This window comes from Mytilus galloprovincialis, unplaced genomic scaffold, assembly GCF_965363235.1.
Source record: "Mytilus galloprovincialis unplaced genomic scaffold, xbMytGall1.hap1.1 HAP1_SCAFFOLD_245, whole genome shotgun sequence".
NCBI lineage: Eukaryota > Metazoa > Mollusca > Bivalvia > Mytilida > Mytilidae > Mytilus > Mytilus galloprovincialis.
In genome coordinates this window covers 1-21307 of record NW_027468166.1, presented here as the reverse complement: position 1 = coordinate 21307, position 21307 = coordinate 1, and the positions used below count along the sequence as shown (strand labels likewise).

Below are 21307 nucleotides of genomic sequence, written 5' to 3'. Positions count from 1 at the left end.
TTCAAAATTATAGGTACAAAAAATGTCTACAACACCCGGTATTCCCAGGCGGTCACCCATCCAAGTACTAACCGGGCTCGACGTTGCTTAACTTCGGTGATCGGACGAGAACCGGTGTTTTCAACGTGATATGGTCGTAGACACAGAAGTGTTAAAATTTTTGATATATAAAGTTAGGAAGTAAAGCAATTTTGAACAGATCTAGAATTTGTATAAAAAAAAGATTTTTTTCAGGTTTAAGATAGAAGCAAAACTAAATACTTACTGCACGATCCAGAGTGGAAGATAGTAAAATTTAGCAAGTACACATGGACTTTATAGTAAAAAAAATTGCAGAGAAGAAAGAGAGATTTAGAATATGGGACAAGCTATATTTTATTTGTGACTAATACCATGCAACAATTTCAGACTCTTTTTGAAAAAATTTGGTAGCCCTTAAAAGGGCTGTTTAAGCTTTAAAAGCATCATTATGCTTCCTTCATTTACTTCTTCTTTGGTGTCTTTGCCTTCTTTGGTTTAGCTGCAGCCTTTGTCTTCTTGGGAGATTTTGTGGCTTTCTTTGCAGATTTGGCAGCAGGTTTTGCAGCAGGTTTCTTTGCAGCTGGTTTCTTTGCTTTTGGTTTAGCTGCTTTCTTTTCACCTGCTGGTTTCTTTGCTGCAGGTTTCTTTGCGGCAGTCTTTTTGGTAGGTGTCTTTGCCTTCTTTGGCTTGGCGGCTTTAGGTTTAACTACTTTCTTTGCTGGTTTCTTAGCTGGTTTAGCCACTTCCCCAATCTTAAAGCTTCCAGAAGCGCCGGTACCCTTCGACTGTTTCAAGCTATTGCTCTTCACTCCTGATTTCAGAGCTAACTTCAAGTGAGTGTTGACTGTTTTTGCATCGCTACCAACGCTGAAGTTTGCTAAGATATACTTAAGGATGGCTTGACGGCTGGAGCCTCCACGCTCTTTCAAAGCAGATATAGCCTTTCCGACCATCTCGCTGTATTTTGGATGAGTAGCTACTTTCTTTGGTTTAGCTGCAGCTTTCTTCTTTGGTGACTTAGCTGGGGTCTTTACTACTGGTGCTGGTGCGTCTGACATTTTGCGGCTTTGGTTGTTGAACGATGTGTGCGAATGAACGACAGATTACAATGATATGCAATTCGCACTGACACAGAGTGTAATTATCTATCTAACGCGGACCTCGACGAGAGCACCCTTAAACTTTCATGACAATCTAATTCAAACAGATCGACAAGAAAATCTGTGTGCTTGTTCGACAAGTTTTAATCATTTGTTTCAAATAAATTGTACTTTTTGATATATAAATCATACACGAAAATCTTCAGCAGGAATTTTTCTTTCAGAATATGTCATAAGAATTAAACAAAATACCACGAGTGAAGAAATATTAACGATTAATGTACAACTTGTCAATTTCTCTCGTGCGATTCTTCCTCAGAAAACGTGTTGTATTATTTCACAAAAACTAGATTGTGCCGTAAAACTGATATACATTTGTAGTAAAATCATTTCTTTATATGTTTTTGCTTTCAGATATACGTAGAAATAAAGAGACTTCCCAGAAATTTAGATTTTGCCTTCGATATGAAAGCACACAAAGATGGCAAACTTCGAAACCGGGACTTCCTTGACCGAGATGAAAGACGTTTCAAATATTCGAATTTTTTACTAGAACTTTACAAGATATAATTAGTATTTATTGTTTATTATTTGTTTTTGCTATAATGATTTTTTTTTTGCTGATCAGAATCCTTTCAGAAAAATAGTGAATCATATAAGCCCTGGTAAAAAAAAGAGGCGATTTCAAATGACGACAAATGGCGGATACCATATTATCACAGACGACCTTTACGAGACCTAATTTAAAAAAAGAAATATATGTAGCCACATGCATGTGGAAGGAGTGGAATTCTTAAGTGTATCTAACTTGACTTGCATGTATTTCACGTAAAAATATTTCACCATGCAGATGGGTATTGAAAAATAAATAAATTTATGAATGATTTATTTTCTGTTTTCTTCATTCATTGATAGCTAGATATGTTGAATATTACATCCAAGTAAATTAGTTAAAAAAAATCATACAACAATTATGTTTGGTAGGAATGCAAAATTGTAAGTAAAAAAAAATGTCTACAACACCCGGTATTCCCAGGCGGTCACCCATCCAAGTACTAACCGGGCTCGACGTTGCTTAACTTCGGTGATCGGACGAGAACCGGTGTTTTCAACGTGATATGGTCGTAGACACAGAAGTGTTAATGTTTTTGATATATAAGGTTAGGTAGTAGCATTTTTGAACAAAATTTATATAAAATAGATTTTTTTCAGAAGCAAAACTTTACAATAATAATATGTTTGGTAGAAATTCAAAATTATAGGTACAAAAAATGTCTACAACACCCGGTATTCCCAGGCGGTCACCCATCCAAGTACTAACCGGGCTCGACGTTGCTTAACTTCGGTGATCGGACGAGAACCGGTGTTTTCAACGTGATATGGTCGTAGACACAGAAGTGTTAAAATTTTTGATATATAAAGTTAGGAAGTAAAGCAATTTTGAACAGATCTAGAATTTGTATAAAAAAAAGATTTTTTTCAGGTTTAAGATAGAAGCAAAACTAAATACTTACTGCACGATCCAGAGTGGAAGATAGTAAAATTTAGCAAGTACACATGGACTTTATAGTAAAAAAAATTGCAGAGAAGAAAGAGAGATTTAGAATATGGGACAAGCTATATTTTATTTGTGACTAATACCATGCAACAATTTCAGACTCTTTTTGAAAAAATTTGGTAGCCCTTAAAAGGGCTGTTTAAGCTTTAAAAGCATCATGATGCTTCCTTCATTTACTTCTTCTTTGGTGTCTTTGCCTTCTTTGGTTTAGCTGCAGCCTTTGTCTTCTTGGGAGATTTTGTGGCTTTCTTTGCAGATTTGGCAGCAGGTTTTGCAGCAGGTTTCTTTGCAGCTGGTTTCTTTGCTTTTGGTTTAGCTGCTTTCTTTTCACCTGCTGGTTTCTTTGCTGCAGGTTTCTTTGCGGCAGTCTTTTTGGTAGGTGTCTTTGCCTTCTTTGGCTTGGCGGCTTTAGGTTTAACTACTTTCTTTGCTGGTTTCTTAGCTGGTTTAGCCACTTCCCCAATCTTAAAGCTTCCAGAAGCGCCGGTACCCTTCGACTGTTTCAAGCTATTGCTCTTCACTCCTGATTTCAGAGCTAACTTCAAGTGAGTGTTGACTGTTTTTGCATCGCTACCAACGCTGAAGTTTGCTAAGATATACTTAAGGATGGCTTGACGGCTGGAGCCTCCACGCTCTTTCAAAGCAGATATAGCCTTTCCGACCATCTCGCTGTATTTTGGATGAGTAGCTACTTTCTTTGGTTTAGCTGCAGCTTTCTTCTTTGGTGACTTAGCTGGGGTCTTTACTACTGGTGCTGGTGCGTCTGACATTTTGCGGCTTTGGTTGTTGAACGATGTGTGCGAATGAACGACAGATTACAATGATATGCAATTCGCACTGACACAGAGTGTAATTATCTATCTAACGCGGACCTCGACGAGAGCACCCTTAAACTTTCATGACAATCTAATTCAAACAGATCGACAAGAAAATCTGTGTGCTTGTTCGACAAGTTTTAATCATTTGTTTCAAATAAATTGTACTTTTTGATATATAAATCATACACGAAAATCTTCAGCAGGAATTTTTCTTTCAGAATATGTCATAAGAATTAAACAAAATACCACGAGTGAAGAAATATTAACGATTAATGTACAACTTGTCAATTTCTCTCGTGCGATTCTTCCTCAGAAAACGTGTTGTATTATTTCACAAAAACTAGATTGTGCCGTAAAACTGATATACATTTGTAGTAAAATCATTTCTTTATATGTTTTTGCTTTCAGATATACGTAGAAATAAAGAGACTTCCCAGAAATTTAGATTTTGCCTTCGATATGAAAGCACACAAAGATGGCAAACTTCGAAACCGGGACTTCCTTGACCGAGATGAAAGACGTTTCAAATATTCGAATTTTTTACTAGAACTTTACAAGATATAATTAGTATTTATTGTTTATTATTTGTTTTTGCTATAATGATTTTTTTTTTGCTGATCAGAATCCTTTCAGAAAAATAGTGAATCATATAAGCCCTGGTAAAAAAAAGAGGCGATTTCAAATGACGACAAATGGCGGATACCATATTATCACAGACGACCTTTACGAGACCTAATTTAAAAAAAGAAATATATGTAGCCACATGCATGTGGAAGGAGTGGAATTCTTAAGTGTATCTAACTTGACTTGCATGTATTTCACGTAAAAATATTTCACCATGCAGATGGGTATTGAAAAATAAATAAATTTATGAATGATTTATTTTCTGTTTTCTTCATTCATTGATAGCTAGATATGTTGAATATTACATCCAAGTAAATTAGTTAAAAAAAATCATACAACAATTATGTTTGGTAGGAATGCAAAATTGTAAGTAAAAAAAAATGTCTACAACACCCGGTATTCCCAGGCGGTCACCCATCCAAGTACTAACCGGGCTCGACGTTGCTTAACTTCGGTGATCGGACGAGAACCGGTGTTTTCAACGTGATATGGTCGTAGACACAGAAGTGTTAATGTTTTTGATATATAAGGTTAGGTAGTAGCATTTTTGAACAAAATTTATATAAAATAGATTTTTTTCAGAAGCAAAACTTTACAATAATAATATGTTTGGTAGAAATTCAAAATTATAGGTACAAAAAATGTCTACAACACCCGGTATTCCCAGGCGGTCACCCATCCAAGTACTAACCGGGCTCGACGTTGCTTAACTTCGGTGATCGGACGAGAACCGGTGTTTTCAACGTGATATGGTCGTAGACACAGAAGTGTTAAAATTTTTGATATATAAAGTTAGGAAGTAAAGCAATTTTGAACAGATCTAGAATTTGTATAAAAAAAAGATTTTTTTCAGGTTTAAGATAGAAGCAAAACTAAATACTTACTGCACGATCCAGAGTGGAAGATAGTAAAATTTAGCAAGTACACATGGACTTTATAGTAAAAAAAATTGCAGAGAAGAAAGAGAGATTTAGAATATGGGACAAGCTATATTTTATTTGTGACTAATACCATGCAACAATTTCAGACTCTTTTTGAAAAAATTTGGTAGCCCTTAAAAGGGCTGTTTAAGCTTTAAAAGCATCATGATGCTTCCTTCATTTACTTCTTCTTTGGTGTCTTTGCCTTCTTTGGTTTAGCTGCAGCCTTTGTCTTCTTGGGAGATTTTGTGGCTTTCTTTGCAGATTTGGCAGCAGGTTTTGCAGCAGGTTTCTTTGCAGCTGGTTTCTTTGCTTTTGGTTTAGCTGCTTTCTTTTCACCTGCTGGTTTCTTTGCTGCAGGTTTCTTTGCGGCAGTCTTTTTGGTAGGTGTCTTTGCCTTCTTTGGCTTGGCGGCTTTAGGTTTAACTACTTTCTTTGCTGGTTTCTTAGCTGGTTTAGCCACTTCCCCAATCTTAAAGCTTCCAGAAGCGCCGGTACCCTTCGACTGTTTCAAGCTATTGCTCTTCACTCCTGATTTCAGAGCTAACTTCAAGTGAGTGTTGACTGTTTTTGCATCGCTACCAACGCTGAAGTTTGCTAAGATATACTTAAGGATGGCTTGACGGCTGGAGCCTCCACGCTCTTTCAAAGCAGATATAGCCTTTCCGACCATCTCGCTGTATTTTGGATGAGTAGCTACTTTCTTTGGTTTAGCTGCAGCTTTCTTCTTTGGTGACTTAGCTGGGGTCTTTACTACTGGTGCTGGTGCGTCTGACATTTTGCGGCTTTGGTTGTTGAACGATGTGTGCGAATGAACGACAGATTACAATGATATGCAATTCGCACTGACACAGAGTGTAATTATCTATCTAACGCGGACCTCGACGAGAGCACCCTTAAACTTTCATGACAATCTAATTCAAACAGATCGACAAGAAAATCTGTGTGCTTGTTCGACAAGTTTTAATCATTTGTTTCAAATAAATTGTACTTTTTGATATATAAATCATACACGAAAATCTTCAGCAGGAATTTTTCTTTCAGAATATGTCATAAGAATTAAACAAAATACCACGAGTGAAGAAATATTAACGATTAATGTACAACTTGTCAATTTCTCTCGTGCGATTCTTCCTCAGAAAACGTGTTGTATTATTTCACAAAAACTAGATTGTGCCGTAAAACTGATATACATTTGTAGTAAAATCATTTCTTTATATGTTTTTGCTTTCAGATATACGTAGAAATAAAGAGACTTCCCAGAAATTTAGATTTTGCCTTCGATATGAAAGCACACAAAGATGGCAAACTTCGAAACCGGGACTTCCTTGACCGAGATGAAAGACGTTTCAAATATTCGAATTTTTTACTAGAACTTTACAAGATATAATTAGTATTTATTGTTTATTATTTGTTTTTGCTATAATGATTTTTTTTTTGCTGATCAGAATCCTTTCAGAAAAATAGTGAATCATATAAGCCCTGGTAAAAAAAAGAGGCGATTTCAAATGACGACAAATGGCGGATACCATATTATCACAGACGACCTTTACGAGACCTAATTTAAAAAAAGAAATATATGTAGCCACATGCATGTGGAAGGAGTGGAATTCTTAAGTGTATCTAACTTGACTTGCATGTATTTCACGTAAAAATATTTCACCATGCAGATGGGTATTGAAAAATAAAAAAAAATTTATGAATGATTTATTTTCTGTTTTCTTCATTCATTGATAGCTAGATATGTTGAATATTACATCCAAGTAAATTAGTTAAAAAAAATCATACAACAATTATGTTTGGTAGGAATGCAAAATTGTAAGTAAAAAAAAATGTCTACAACACCCGGTATTCCCAGGCGGTCACCCATCCAAGTACTAACCGGGCTCGACGTTGCTTAACTTCGGTGATCGGACGAGAACCGGTGTTTTCAACGTGATATGGTCGTAGACACAGAAGTGTTAATGTTTTTGATATATAAGGTTAGGTAGTAGCATTTTTGAACAAAATTTATATAAAATAGATTTTTTTCAGAAGCAAAACTTTACAATAATAATATGTTTGGTAGAAATTCAAAATTATAGGTACAAAAAATGTCTACAACACCCGGTATTCCCAGGCGGTCACCCATCCAAGTACTAACCGGGCTCGACGTTGCTTAACTTCGGTGATCGGACGAGAACCGGTGTTTTCAACGTGATATGGTCGTAGACACAGAAGTGTTAAAATTTTTGATATATAAAGTTAGGAAGTAAAGCAATTTTGAACAGATCTAGAATTTGTATAAAAAAAAGATTTTTTTCAGGTTTAAGATAGAAGCAAAACTAAATACTTACTGCACGATCCAGAGTGGAAGATAGTAAAATTTAGCAAGTACACATGGACTTTATAGTAAAAAAAATTGCAGAGAAGAAAGAGAGATTTAGAATATGGGACAAGCTATATTTTATTTGTGACTAATACCATGCAACAATTTCAGACTCTTTTTGAAAAAATTTGGTAGCCCTTAAAAGGGCTGTTTAAGCTTTAAAAGCATCATGATGCTTCCTTCATTTACTTCTTCTTTGGTGTCTTTGCCTTCTTTGGTTTAGCTGCAGCCTTTGTCTTCTTGGGAGATTTTGTGGCTTTCTTTGCAGATTTGGCAGCAGGTTTTGCAGCAGGTTTCTTTGCAGCTGGTTTCTTTGCTTTTGGTTTAGCTGCTTTCTTTTCACCTGCTGGTTTCTTTGCTGCAGGTTTCTTTGCGGCAGTCTTTTTGGTAGGTGTCTTTGCCTTCTTTGGCTTGGCGGCTTTAGGTTTAACTACTTTCTTTGCTGGTTTCTTAGCTGGTTTAGCCACTTCCCCAATCTTAAAGCTTCCAGAAGCGCCGGTACCCTTCGACTGTTTCAAGCTATTGCTCTTCACTCCTGATTTCAGAGCTAACTTCAAGTGAGTGTTGACTGTTTTTGCATCGCTACCAACGCTGAAGTTTGCTAAGATATACTTAAGGATGGCTTGACGGCTGGAGCCTCCACGCTCTTTCAAAGCAGATATAGCCTTTCCGACCATCTCGCTGTATTTTGGATGAGTAGCTACTTTCTTTGGTTTAGCTGCAGCTTTCTTCTTTGGTGACTTAGCTGGGGTCTTTACTACTGGTGCTGGTGCGTCTGACATTTTGCGGCTTTGGTTGTTGAACGATGTGTGCGAATGAACGACAGATTACAATGATATGCAATTCGCACTGACACAGAGTGTAATTATCTATCTAACGCGGACCTCGACGAGAGCACCCTTAAACTTTCATGACAATCTAATTCAAACAGATCGACAAGAAAATCTGTGTGCTTGTTCGACAAGTTTTAATCATTTGTTTCAAATAAATTGTACTTTTTGATATATAAATCATACACGAAAATCTTCAGCAGGAATTTTTCTTTCAGAATATGTCATAAGAATTAAACAAAATACCACGAGTGAAGAAATATTAACGATTAATGTACAACTTGTCAATTTCTCTCGTGCGATTCTTCCTCAGAAAACGTGTTGTATTATTTCACAAAAACTAGATTGTGCCGTAAAACTGATATACATTTGTAGTAAAATCATTTCTTTATATGTTTTTGCTTTCAGATATACGTAGAAATAAAGAGACTTCCCAGAAATTTAGATTTTGCCTTCGATATGAAAGCACACAAAGATGGCAAACTTCGAAACCGGGACTTCCTTGACCGAGATGAAAGACGTTTCAAATATTCGAATTTTTTACTAGAACTTTACAAGATATAATTAGTATTTATTGTTTATTATTTGTTTTTGCTATAATGATTTTTTTTTTGCTGATCAGAATCCTTTCAGAAAAATAGTGAATCATATAAGCCCTGGTAAAAAAAAGAGGCGATTTCAAATGACGACAAATGGCGGATACCATATTATCACAGACGACCTTTACGAGACCTAATTTAAAAAAAGAAATATATGTAGCCACATGCATGTGGAAGGAGTGGAATTCTTAAGTGTATCTAACTTGACTTGCATGTATTTCACGTAAAAATATTTCACCATGCAGATGGGTATTGAAAAATAAATAAATTTATGAATGATTTATTTTCTGTTTTCTTCATTCATTGATAGCTAGATATGTTGAATATTACATCCAAGTAAATTAGTTAAAAAAAATCATACAACAATTATGTTTGGTAGGAATGCAAAATTGTAAGTAAAAAAAAATGTCTACAACACCCGGTATTCCCAGGCGGTCACCCATCCAAGTACTAACCGGGCTCGACGTTGCTTAACTTCGGTGATCGGACGAGAACCGGTGTTTTCAACGTGATATGGTCGTAGACACAGAAGTGTTAATGTTTTTGATATATAAGGTTAGGTAGTAGCATTTTTGAACAAAATTTATATAAAATAGATTTTTTTCAGAAGCAAAACTTTACAATAATAATATGTTTGGTAGAAATTCAAAATTATAGGTACAAAAAATGTCTACAACACCCGGTATTCCCAGGCGGTCACCCATCCAAGTACTAACCGGGCTCGACGTTGCTTAACTTCGGTGATCGGACGAGAACCGGTGTTTTCAACGTGATATGGTCGTAGACACAGAAGTGTTAAAATTTTTGATATATAAAGTTAGGAAGTAAAGCAATTTTGAACAGATCTAGAATTTGTATAAAAAAAAGATTTTTTTCAGGTTTAAGATAGAAGCAAAACTAAATACTTACTGCACGATCCAGAGTGGAAGATAGTAAAATTTAGCAAGTACACATGGACTTTATAGTAAAAAAAATTGCAGAGAAGAAAGAGAGATTTAGAATATGGGACAAGCTATATTTTATTTGTGACTAATACCATGCAACAATTTCAGACTCTTTTTGAAAAAATTTGGTAGCCCTTAAAAGGGCTGTTTAAGCTTTAAAAGCATCATGATGCTTCCTTCATTTACTTCTTCTTTGGTGTCTTTGCCTTCTTTGGTTTAGCTGCAGCCTTTGTCTTCTTGGGAGATTTTGTGGCTTTCTTTGCAGATTTGGCAGCAGGTTTTGCAGCAGGTTTCTTTGCAGCTGGTTTCTTTGCTTTTGGTTTAGCTGCTTTCTTTTCACCTGCTGGTTTCTTTGCTGCAGGTTTCTTTGCGGCAGTCTTTTTGGTAGGTGTCTTTGCCTTCTTTGGCTTGGCGGCTTTAGGTTTAACTACTTTCTTTGCTGGTTTCTTAGCTGGTTTAGCCACTTCCCCAATCTTAAAGCTTCCAGAAGCGCCGGTACCCTTCGACTGTTTCAAGCTATTGCTCTTCACTCCTGATTTCAGAGCTAACTTCAAGTGAGTGTTGACTGTTTTTGCATCGCTACCAACGCTGAAGTTTGCTAAGATATACTTAAGGATGGCTTGACGGCTGGAGCCTCCACGCTCTTTCAAAGCAGATATAGCCTTTCCGACCATCTCGCTGTATTTTGGATGAGTAGCTACTTTCTTTGGTTTAGCTGCAGCTTTCTTCTTTGGTGACTTAGCTGGGGTCTTTACTACTGGTGCTGGTGCGTCTGACATTTTGCGGCTTTGGTTGTTGAACGATGTGTGCGAATGAACGACAGATTACAATGATATGCAATTCGCACTGACACAGAGTGTAATTATCTATCTAACGCGGACCTCGACGAGAGCACCCTTAAACTTTCATGACAATCTAATTCAAACAGATCGACAAGAAAATCTGTGTGCTTGTTCGACAAGTTTTAATCATTTGTTTCAAATAAATTGTACTTTTTGATATATAAATCATACACGAAAATCTTCAGCAGGAATTTTTCTTTCAGAATATGTCATAAGAATTAAACAAAATACCACGAGTGAAGAAATATTAACGATTAATGTACAACTTGTCAATTTCTCTCGTGCGATTCTTCCTCAGAAAACGTGTTGTATTATTTCACAAAAACTAGATTGTGCCGTAAAACTGATATACATTTGTAGTAAAATCATTTCTTTATATGTTTTTGCTTTCAGATATACGTAGAAATAAAGAGACTTCCCAGAAATTTAGATTTTGCCTTCGATATGAAAGCACACAAAGATGGCAAACTTCGAAACCGGGACTTCCTTGACCGAGATGAAAGACGTTTCAAATATTCGAATTTTTTACTAGAACTTTACAAGATATAATTAGTATTTATTGTTTATTATTTGTTTTTGCTATAATGATTTTTTTTTTGCTGATCAGAATCCTTTCAGAAAAATAGTGAATCATATAAGCCCTGGTAAAAAAAAGAGGCGATTTCAAATGACGACAAATGGCGGATACCATATTATCACAGACGACCTTTACGAGACCTAATTTAAAAAAAGAAATATATGTAGCCACATGCATGTGGAAGGAGTGGAATTCTTAAGTGTATCTAACTTGACTTGCATGTATTTCACGTAAAAATATTTCACCATGCAGATGGGTATTGAAAAATAAATAAATTTATGAATGATTTATTTTCTGTTTTCTTCATTCATTGATAGCTAGATATGTTGAATATTACATCCAAGTAAATTAGTTAAAAAAAATCATACAACAATTATGTTTGGTAGGAATGCAAAATTGTAAGTAAAAAAAAATGTCTACAACACCCGGTATTCCCAGGCGGTCACCCATCCAAGTACTAACCGGGCTCGACGTTGCTTAACTTCGGTGATCGGACGAGAACCGGTGTTTTCAACGTGATATGGTCGTAGACACAGAAGTGTTAATGTTTTTGATATATAAGGTTAGGTAGTAGCATTTTTGAACAAAATTTATATAAAATAGATTTTTTTCAGAAGCAAAACTTTACAATAATAATATGTTTGGTAGAAATTCAAAATTATAGGTACAAAAAATGTCTACAACACCCGGTATTCCCAGGCGGTCACCCATCCAAGTACTAACCGGGCTCGACGTTGCTTAACTTCGGTGATCGGACGAGAACCGGTGTTTTCAACGTGATATGGTCGTAGACACAGAAGTGTTAAAATTTTTGATATATAAAGTTAGGAAGTAAAGCAATTTTGAACAGATCTAGAATTTGTATAAAAAAAAGATTTTTTTCAGGTTTAAGATAGAAGCAAAACTAAATACTTACTGCACGATCCAGAGTGGAAGATAGTAAAATTTAGCAAGTACACATGGACTTTATAGTAAAAAAAATTGCAGAGAAGAAAGAGAGATTTAGAATATGGGACAAGCTATATTTTATTTGTGACTAATACCATGCAACAATTTCAGACTCTTTTTGAAAAAATTTGGTAGCCCTTAAAAGGGCTGTTTAAGCTTTAAAAGCATCATGATGCTTCCTTCATTTACTTCTTCTTTGGTGTCTTTGCCTTCTTTGGTTTAGCTGCAGCCTTTGTCTTCTTGGGAGATTTTGTGGCTTTCTTTGCAGATTTGGCAGCAGGTTTTGCAGCAGGTTTCTTTGCAGCTGGTTTCTTTGCTTTTGGTTTAGCTGCTTTCTTTTCACCTGCTGGTTTCTTTGCTGCAGGTTTCTTTGCGGCAGTCTTTTTGGTAGGTGTCTTTGCCTTCTTTGGCTTGGCGGCTTTAGGTTTAACTACTTTCTTTGCTGGTTTCTTAGCTGGTTTAGCCACTTCCCCAATCTTAAAGCTTCCAGAAGCGCCGGTACCCTTCGACTGTTTCAAGCTATTGCTCTTCACTCCTGATTTCAGAGCTAACTTCAAGTGAGTGTTGACTGTTTTTGCATCGCTACCAACGCTGAAGTTTGCTAAGATATACTTAAGGATGGCTTGACGGCTGGAGCCTCCACGCTCTTTCAAAGCAGATATAGCCTTTCCGACCATCTCGCTGTATTTTGGATGAGTAGCTACTTTCTTTGGTTTAGCTGCAGCTTTCTTCTTTGGTGACTTAGCTGGGGTCTTTACTACTGGTGCTGGTGCGTCTGACATTTTGCGGCTTTGGTTGTTGAACGATGTGTGCGAATGAACGACAGATTACAATGATATGCAATTCGCACTGACACAGAGTGTAATTATCTATCTAACGCGGACCTCGACGAGAGCACCCTTAAACTTTCATGACAATCTAATTCAAACAGATCGACAAGAAAATCTGTGTGCTTGTTCGACAAGTTTTAATCATTTGTTTCAAATAAATTGTACTTTTTGATATATAAATCATACACGAAAATCTTCAGCAGGAATTTTTCTTTCAGAATATGTCATAAGAATTAAACAAAATACCACGAGTGAAGAAATATTAACGATTAATGTACAACTTGTCAATTTCTCTCGTGCGATTCTTCCTCAGAAAACGTGTTGTATTATTTCACAAAAACTAGATTGTGCCGTAAAACTGATATACATTTGTAGTAAAATCATTTCTTTATATGTTTTTGCTTTCAGATATACGTAGAAATAAAGAGACTTCCCAGAAATTTAGATTTTGCCTTCGATATGAAAGCACACAAAGATGGCAAACTTCGAAACCGGGACTTCCTTGACCGAGATGAAAGACGTTTCAAATATTCGAATTTTTTACTAGAACTTTACAAGATATAATTAGTATTTATTGTTTATTATTTGTTTTTGCTATAATGATTTTTTTTTTGCTGATCAGAATCCTTTCAGAAAAATAGTGAATCATATAAGCCCTGGTAAAAAAAAGAGGCGATTTCAAATGACGACAAATGGCGGATACCATATTATCACAGACGACCTTTACGAGACCTAATTTAAAAAAAGAAATATATGTAGCCACATGCATGTGGAAGGAGTGGAATTCTTAAGTGTATCTAACTTGACTTGCATGTATTTCACGTAAAAATATTTCACCATGCAGATGGGTATTGAAAAATAAATAAATTTATGAATGATTTATTTTCTGTTTTCTTCATTCATTGATAGCTAGATATGTTGAATATTACATCCAAGTAAATTAGTTAAAAAAAATCATACAACAATTATGTTTGGTAGGAATGCAAAATTGTAAGTAAAAAAAAATGTCTACAACACCCGGTATTCCCAGGCGGTCACCCATCCAAGTACTAACCGGGCTCGACGTTGCTTAACTTCGGTGATCGGACGAGAACCGGTGTTTTCAACGTGATATGGTCGTAGACACAGAAGTGTTAATGTTTTTGATATATAAGGTTAGGTAGTAGCATTTTTGAACAAAATTTATATAAAATAGATTTTTTTCAGAAGCAAAACTTTACAATAATAATATGTTTGGTAGAAATTCAAAATTATAGGTACAAAAAATGTCTACAACACCCGGTATTCCCAGGCGGTCACCCATCCAAGTACTAACCGGGCTCGACGTTGCTTAACTTCGGTGATCGGACGAGAACCGGTGTTTTCAACGTGATATGGTCGTAGACACAGAAGTGTTAAAATTTTTGATATATAAAGTTAGGAAGTAAAGCAATTTTGAACAGATCTAGAATTTGTATAAAAAAAAGATTTTTTTCAGGTTTAAGATAGAAGCAAAACTAAATACTTACTGCACGATCCAGAGTGGAAGATAGTAAAATTTAGCAAGTACACATGGACTTTATAGTAAAAAAAATTGCAGAGAAGAAAGAGAGATTTAGAATATGGGACAAGCTATATTTTATTTGTGACTAATACCATGCAACAATTTCAGACTCTTTTTGAAAAAATTTGGTAGCCCTTAAAAGGGCTGTTTAAGCTTTAAAAGCATCATGATGCTTCCTTCATTTACTTCTTCTTTGGTGTCTTTGCCTTCTTTGGTTTAGCTGCAGCCTTTGTCTTCTTGGGAGATTTTGTGGCTTTCTTTGCAGATTTGGCAGCAGGTTTTGCAGCAGGTTTCTTTGCAGCTGGTTTCTTTGCTTTTGGTTTAGCTGCTTTCTTTTCACCTGCTGGTTTCTTTGCTGCAGGTTTCTTTGCGGCAGTCTTTTTGGTAGGTGTCTTTGCCTTCTTTGGCTTGGCGGCTTTAGGTTTAACTACTTTCTTTGCTGGTTTCTTAGCTGGTTTAGCCACTTCCCCAATCTTAAAGCTTCCAGAAGCGCCGGTACCCTTCGACTGTTTCAAGCTATTGCTCTTCACTCCTGATTTCAGAGCTAACTTCAAGTGAGTGTTGACTGTTTTTGCATCGCTACCAACGCTGAAGTTTGCTAAGATATACTTAAGGATGGCTTGACGGCTGGAGCCTCCACGCTCTTTCAAAGCAGATATAGCCTTTCCGACCATCTCGCTGTATTTTGGATGAGTAGCTACTTTCTTTGGTTTAGCTGCAGCTTTCTTCTTTGGTGACTTAGCTGGGGTCTTTACTACTGGTGCTGGTGCGTCTGACATTTTGCGGCTTTGGTTGTTGAACGATGTGTGCGAATGAACGACAGATTACAATGATATGCAATTCGCACTGACACAGAGTGTAATTATCTATCTAACGCGGACCTCGACGAGAGCACCCTTAAACTTTCATGACAATCTAATTCAAACAGATCGACAAGAAAATCTGTGTGCTTGTTCGACAAGTTTTAATCATTTGTTTCAAATAAATTGTACTTTTTGATATATAAATCATACACGAAAATCTTCAGCAGGAATTTTTCTTTCAGAATATGTCATAAGAATTAAACAAAATACCACGAGTGAAGAAATATTAACGATTAATGTACAACTTGTCAATTTCTCTCGTGCGATTCTTCCTCAGAAAACGTGTTGTATTATTTCACAAAAACTAGATTGTGCCGTAAAACTGATATACATTTGTAGTAAAATCATTTCTTTATATGTTTTTGCTTTCAGATATACGTAGAAATAAAGAGACTTCCCAGAAATTTAGATTTTGCCTTCGATATGAAAGCACACAAAGATGGCAAACTTCGAAAACCGGGACTTCCTTGACCGAGATGAAAGACGTTTCAAATATTCGAATTTTTTACTAGAACTTTACAAGATATAATTAGTATTTATTGTTTATTATTTGTTTTTGCTATAATGATTTTTTTTTGCTGATCAGAATCCTTTCAGAAAAATAGTGAATCATATAAGCCCTGGTAAAAAAAAGAGGCGATTTCAAATGACGACAAATGGCGGATACCATATTATCACAGACGACCTTTACGAGACCTAATTTAAAAAAAGAAATATATGTAGCCACATGCATGTGGAAGGAGTGGAATTCTTAAGTGTATCTAACTTGACTTGCATGTATTTCACGTAAAAATATTTCACCATGCAGATGGGTATTGAAAAATAAATAAATTTATGAATGATTTATTTTCTGTTTTCTTCATTCATTGATAGCTAGATATGTTGAATATTACATCCAAGTAAATTAGTTAAAAAAAATCATACAACAATTATGTTTGGTAGGAATGCAAAATTGTAAGTAAAAAAAATGTCTACAACACCCGGTATTCCCAGGCGGTCACCCATCCAAGTACTAACCGGGCTCGACGTTGCTTAACTTCGGTGATCGGACGAGAACCGGTGTTTTCAACGTGATATGGTCGTAGACACAGAAGTGTTAATGTTTTTGATATATAAGGTTAGGTAGTAGCATTTTTGAACAAAATTTATATAAAATAGATTTTTTTCAGAAGCAAAACTTTACAATAATAATATGTTTGGTAGAAATTCAAAATTATAGGTACAAAAAATGTCTACAACACCCGGTATTCCCAGGCGGTCACCCATCCAAGTACTAACCGGGCTCGACGTTGCTTAACTTCGGTGATCGGACGAGAACCGGTGTTTTCAACGTGATATGGTCGTAGACACAGAAGTGTTAAAATTTTTGATATATAAAGTTAGGAAGTAAAGCAATTTTGAACAGATCTAGAATTTGTATAAAAAAAAGATTTTTTTCAGGTTTAAGATAGAAGCAAAACTAAATACTTACTGCACGATCCAGAGTGGAAGATAGTAAAATTTAGCAAGTACACATGGACTTTATAGTAAAAAAAATTGCAGAGAAGAAAGAGAGATTTAGAATATGGGACAAGCTATATTTTATTTGTGACTAATACCATGCAACAATTTCAGACTCTTTTTGAAAAAATTTGGTAGCCCTTAAAAGGGCTGTTTAAGCTTTAAAAGCATCATGATGCTTCCTTCATTTACTTCTTCTTTGGTGTCTTTGCCTTCTTTGGTTTAGCTGCAGCCTTTGTCTTCTTGGGAGATTTTGTGGCTTTCTTTGCAGATTTGGCAGCAGGTTTTGCAGCAGGTTTCTTTGCAGCTGGTTTCTTTGCTTTTGGTTTAGCTGCTTTCTTTTCACCTGCTGGTTTCTTTGCTGCAGGTTTCTTTGCGGCAGTCTTTTTGGTAGGTGTCTTTGCCTTCTTTGGCTTGGCGGCTTTAGGTTTAACTACTTTCTTTGCTGGTTTCTTAGCTGGTTTAGCCACTTCCCCAATCTTAAAGCTTCCAGAAGCGCCGGTACCCTTCGACTGTTTCAAGCTATTGCTCTTCACTCCTGATTTCAGAGCTAACTTCAAGTGAGTGTTGACTGTTTTTGCATCGCTACCAACGCTGAAGTTTGCTAAGATATACTTAAGGATGGCTTGACGGCTGGAGCCTCCACGCTCTTTCAAAGCAGATATAGCCTTTCCGACCATCTCGCTGTATTTTGGATGAGTAGCTACTTTCTTTGGTTTAGCTGCAGCTTTCTTCTTTGGTGACTTAGCTGGGGTCTTTACTACTGGTGCTGGTGCGTCTGACATTTTGCGGCTTTGGTTGTTGAACGATGTGTGCGAATGAACGACAGATTACAATGATATGCAATTCGCACTGACACAGAGTGTAATTATCTATCTAACGCGGACCTCGACGAGAGCACCCTTAAACTTTCATGACAATCTAATTCAAACAGATCGACAAGAAAATCTGTGTGCTTGTTCGACAAGTTTTAATCATTTGTTTCAAATAAATTGTACTTTTTGATATATAAATCATACACGAAAATCTTCAGCAGGAATTTTTCTTTCAGAATATGTCATAAGAATTAAACAAAATACCACGAGTGAAGAAATATTAACGATTAATGTACAACTTGTCAATTTCTCTCGTGCGATTCTTCCTCAGAAAACGTGTTGTATTATTTCACAAAAACTAGATTGTGCCGTAAAACTGATATACATTTGTAGTAAAATCATTTCTTTATATGTTTTTGCTTTCAGATATACGTAGAAATAAAGAGACTTCCCAGAAATTTAGATTTTGCCTTCGATATGAAAGCACACAAAGATGGCAAACTTCGAAACCGGGACTTCCTTGACCGAGATGAAAGACGTTTCAAATATTCGAATTTTTTACTAGAACTTTACAAGATATAATTAGTATTTATTGTTTATTATTTGTTTTTGCTATAATGATTTTTTTTTTGCTGATCAGAATCCTTTCAGAAAAATAGTGAATCATATAAGCCCTGGTAAAAAAAAGAGGCGATTTCAAATGACGACAAATGGCGGATACCATATTATCACAGACGACCTTTACGAGACCTAATTTAAAAAAAGAAATATATGTAGCCACATGCATGTGGAAGGAGTGGAATTCTTAAGTGTATCTAACTTGACTTGCATGTATTTCACGTAAAAATATTTCACCATGCAGATGGGTATTGAAAAATAAATAAATTTATGAATGATTTATTTTCTGTTTTCTTCATTCATTGATAGCTAGATATGTTGAATATTACATCCAAGTAAATTAGTTAAAAAAAATCATACAACAATTATGTTTGGTAGGAATGCAAAATTGTAAGTAAAAAAAAATGTCTACAACACCCGGTATTCCCAGGCGGTCACCCATCCAAGTACTAACCGGGCTCGACGTTGCTTAACTTCGGTGATCGGACGAGAACCGGTGTTTTCAACGTGATATGGTCGTAGACACAGAAGTGTTAATGTTTTTGATATATAAGGTTAGGTAGTAGCATTTTTGAACAAAATTTATATAAAATAGATTTTTTTCAGAAGCAAAACTTTACAATAATAATATGTTTGGTAGAAATTCAAAATTATAGGTACAAAAAATGTCTACAACACCCGGTATTCCCAGGCGGTCACCCATCCAAGTACTAACCGGGCTCGACGTTGCTTAACTTCGGTGATCGGACGAGAACCGGTGTTTTCAACGTGATATGGTCGTAGACACAGAAGTGTTAAAATTTTTGATATATAAAGTTAGGAAGTAAAGCAATTTTGAACAGATCTAGAATTTGTATAAAAAAAAGATTTTTTTCAGGTTTAAGATAGAAGCAAAACTAAATACTTACTGCACGATCCAGAGTGGAAGATAGTAAAATTTAGCAAGTACACATGGACTTTATAGTAAAAAAAATTGCAGAGAAGAAAGAGAGATTTAGAATATGGGACAAGCTATATTTTATTTGTGACTAATACCATGCAACAATTTCAGACTCTTTTTGAAAAAATTTGGTAGCCCTTAAAAGGGCTGTTTAAGCTTTAAAAGCATCATGATGCTTCCTTCATTTACTTCTTCTTTGGTGTCTTTGCCTTCTTTGGTTTAGCTGCAGCCTTTGTCTTCTTGGGAGATTTTGTGGCTTTCTTTGCAGATTTGGCAGCAGGTTTTGCAGCAGGTTTCTTTGCAGCTGGTTTCTTTGCTTTTGGTTTAGCTGCTTTCTTTTCACCTGCTGGTTTCTTTGCTGCAGGTTTCTTTGCGGCAGTCTTTTTGGTAGGTGTCTTTGCCTTCTTTGGCTTGGCGGCTTTAGGTTTAACTACTTTCTTTGCTGGTTTCTTAGCTGGTTTAGCCACTTCCCCAATCTTAAAGCTTCCAGAAGCGCCGGTACCCTTCGACTGTTTCAAGCTATTGCTCTTCACTCCTGATTTCAGAGCTAACTTCAAGTGAGTGTTGACTGTTTTTGCATCGCTACCAACGCTGAAGTTTGCTAAGATATACTTAAGGATGGCTTGACGGCTGGAGCCTCCACGCTCTTTCAAAGCAGATATAGCCTTTCCGACCATCTCGCTGTATTTTGGATGAGTAGCTACTTTCTTTGGTTTAGCTGCAGCTTTCTTCTTTGGTGACTTAGCTGGGTCTTTACTACTGGTGCTGGTGCGTCTGACATTTTGCGGCTTTGGTTGTTGAACGATGTGTGCGAATGAACGACAGATTACAATGATATGCAATTCGCACTGACACAGAGTGTAATTATCTATCTAACGCGGACCTCGACGAGAGCACCCTTAAACTTTCATGACAATCTAATTCAAACAGATCGACAAGAAAATCTGTGTGCTTGTTCGACAAGTTTTAATCATTTGTTTCAAATAAATTGTACTTTTTGATATATAAATCATACACGAAAATCTTCAGCAGGAATTTTTCTTTCAGAATATGTCATAAGAATTAAACAAAATACCACGAGTGAAGAAATATTAACGATTAATGTACAACTTGTCAATTTCTCTCGTGCGATTCTTCCTCAGAAAACGTGTTGTATTATTTCACAAAAACTAGATTGTGCCGTAAAACTGATATACATTTGTAGTAAAATCATTTCTTTATATGTTTTTGCTTTCAGATATACGTAGAAATAAAGAGACTTCCCAGAAATTTAGATTTTGCCTTCGATATGAAAGCACACAAAGATGGCAAACTTCGAAACCGGGACTTCCTTGACCGAGATGAAAGACGTTTCAAATATTCGAATTTTTTACTAGAACTTTACAAGATATAATTAGTATTTATTGTTTATTATTTGTTTTTGCTATAATGATTTTTTTTTTGCTGATCAGAATCCTTTCAGAAAAATAGTGAATCATATAAGCCCTGGTAAAAAAAAGAGGCGATTTCAAATGACGACAAATGGCGGATACCATATTATCACAGACGACCTTTACGAGACCTAATTTAAAAAAAGAAATATATGTAGCCACATGCATGTGGAAGGAGTGGAATTCTTAAGTGTATCTAACTTGACTTGCATGTATTTCACGTAAAAATATTTCACCATGCAGATGGGTATTGAAAAATAAATAAATTTATGAATGATTTATTTTCTGTTTTCTTCATTCATTGATAGCTAGATATGTTGAATATTACATCCAAGTAAATTAGTTAAAAAAAATCATACAACAATTATGTTTGGTAGGAATGCAAAATTGTAAGTAAAAAAAAATGTCTACAACACCCGGTATTCCCAGGCGGTCACCCATCCAAGTACTAACCGGGCTCGACGTTGCTTAACTTCGGTGATCGGACGAGAACCGGTGTTTTCAACGTGATATGGTCGTAGACACAGAAGTGTTAATGTTTTTGATATATAAGGTTAGGTAGTAGCATTTTTGAACAAAATTTATATAAAATAGATTTTTTTCAGAAGCAAAACTTTAC

General features: G+C 35.8%; 18 non-coding genes across 18 annotated transcripts; all 18 read right to left on the bottom strand.

Moving 5' to 3' along the window:
* Nucleotides 1-23: 23 nt before the first annotated feature.
* LOC143061192 (5S ribosomal RNA) lies at nt 24-142 on the bottom strand. Its single transcript, XR_012974367.1, has one exon. It is a non-coding gene; the product is annotated as a 5S ribosomal RNA (ribosomal RNA).
* Nucleotides 143-2132: 1990 nt separating this feature from the next.
* On the bottom strand, nt 2133-2251 carry LOC143061191 (5S ribosomal RNA). The gene has a single exon (XR_012974366.1). It is a non-coding gene; the product is annotated as a 5S ribosomal RNA (ribosomal RNA).
* Nucleotides 2252-2393: 142 nt separating this feature from the next.
* Nucleotides 2394-2512, bottom strand: LOC143061190 (5S ribosomal RNA). The gene has a single exon (XR_012974365.1). It is a non-coding gene; the product is annotated as a 5S ribosomal RNA (ribosomal RNA).
* A 1990-nt stretch (nt 2513-4502) lies between these two features.
* On the bottom strand, nt 4503-4621 carry LOC143061188 (5S ribosomal RNA). The gene has a single exon (XR_012974363.1). It is a non-coding gene; the product is annotated as a 5S ribosomal RNA (ribosomal RNA).
* A 142-nt stretch (nt 4622-4763) lies between these two features.
* On the bottom strand, nt 4764-4882 carry LOC143061187 (5S ribosomal RNA). Its single transcript, XR_012974362.1, has one exon. It is a non-coding gene; the product is annotated as a 5S ribosomal RNA (ribosomal RNA).
* Nucleotides 4883-6874: 1992 nt separating this feature from the next.
* LOC143061186 (5S ribosomal RNA) lies at nt 6875-6993 on the bottom strand. The gene has a single exon (XR_012974361.1). It is a non-coding gene; the product is annotated as a 5S ribosomal RNA (ribosomal RNA).
* Nucleotides 6994-7135: 142 nt separating this feature from the next.
* LOC143061185 (5S ribosomal RNA) lies at nt 7136-7254 on the bottom strand. Its single transcript, XR_012974360.1, has one exon. It is a non-coding gene; the product is annotated as a 5S ribosomal RNA (ribosomal RNA).
* Nucleotides 7255-9244: 1990 nt separating this feature from the next.
* Nucleotides 9245-9363, bottom strand: LOC143061184 (5S ribosomal RNA). The gene has a single exon (XR_012974359.1). It is a non-coding gene; the product is annotated as a 5S ribosomal RNA (ribosomal RNA).
* Nucleotides 9364-9505: 142 nt separating this feature from the next.
* LOC143061183 (5S ribosomal RNA) lies at nt 9506-9624 on the bottom strand. Its single transcript, XR_012974358.1, has one exon. It is a non-coding gene; the product is annotated as a 5S ribosomal RNA (ribosomal RNA).
* Nucleotides 9625-11614: 1990 nt separating this feature from the next.
* Nucleotides 11615-11733, bottom strand: LOC143061182 (5S ribosomal RNA). Its single transcript, XR_012974357.1, has one exon. It is a non-coding gene; the product is annotated as a 5S ribosomal RNA (ribosomal RNA).
* Nucleotides 11734-11875: 142 nt separating this feature from the next.
* On the bottom strand, nt 11876-11994 carry LOC143061180 (5S ribosomal RNA). Its single transcript, XR_012974356.1, has one exon. It is a non-coding gene; the product is annotated as a 5S ribosomal RNA (ribosomal RNA).
* A 1990-nt stretch (nt 11995-13984) lies between these two features.
* Nucleotides 13985-14103, bottom strand: LOC143061179 (5S ribosomal RNA). Its single transcript, XR_012974355.1, has one exon. It is a non-coding gene; the product is annotated as a 5S ribosomal RNA (ribosomal RNA).
* A 142-nt stretch (nt 14104-14245) lies between these two features.
* On the bottom strand, nt 14246-14364 carry LOC143061178 (5S ribosomal RNA). Its single transcript, XR_012974354.1, has one exon. It is a non-coding gene; the product is annotated as a 5S ribosomal RNA (ribosomal RNA).
* A 1989-nt stretch (nt 14365-16353) lies between these two features.
* LOC143061209 (5S ribosomal RNA) lies at nt 16354-16472 on the bottom strand. Its single transcript, XR_012974383.1, has one exon. It is a non-coding gene; the product is annotated as a 5S ribosomal RNA (ribosomal RNA).
* Nucleotides 16473-16614: 142 nt separating this feature from the next.
* LOC143061208 (5S ribosomal RNA) lies at nt 16615-16733 on the bottom strand. The gene has a single exon (XR_012974382.1). It is a non-coding gene; the product is annotated as a 5S ribosomal RNA (ribosomal RNA).
* A 1990-nt stretch (nt 16734-18723) lies between these two features.
* LOC143061201 (5S ribosomal RNA) lies at nt 18724-18842 on the bottom strand. Its single transcript, XR_012974375.1, has one exon. It is a non-coding gene; the product is annotated as a 5S ribosomal RNA (ribosomal RNA).
* Nucleotides 18843-18984: 142 nt separating this feature from the next.
* Nucleotides 18985-19103, bottom strand: LOC143061189 (5S ribosomal RNA). The gene has a single exon (XR_012974364.1). It is a non-coding gene; the product is annotated as a 5S ribosomal RNA (ribosomal RNA).
* A 1989-nt stretch (nt 19104-21092) lies between these two features.
* On the bottom strand, nt 21093-21211 carry LOC143061177 (5S ribosomal RNA). Its single transcript, XR_012974353.1, has one exon. It is a non-coding gene; the product is annotated as a 5S ribosomal RNA (ribosomal RNA).
* Between the last annotated feature and the right edge of the window lie 96 nt (nt 21212-21307).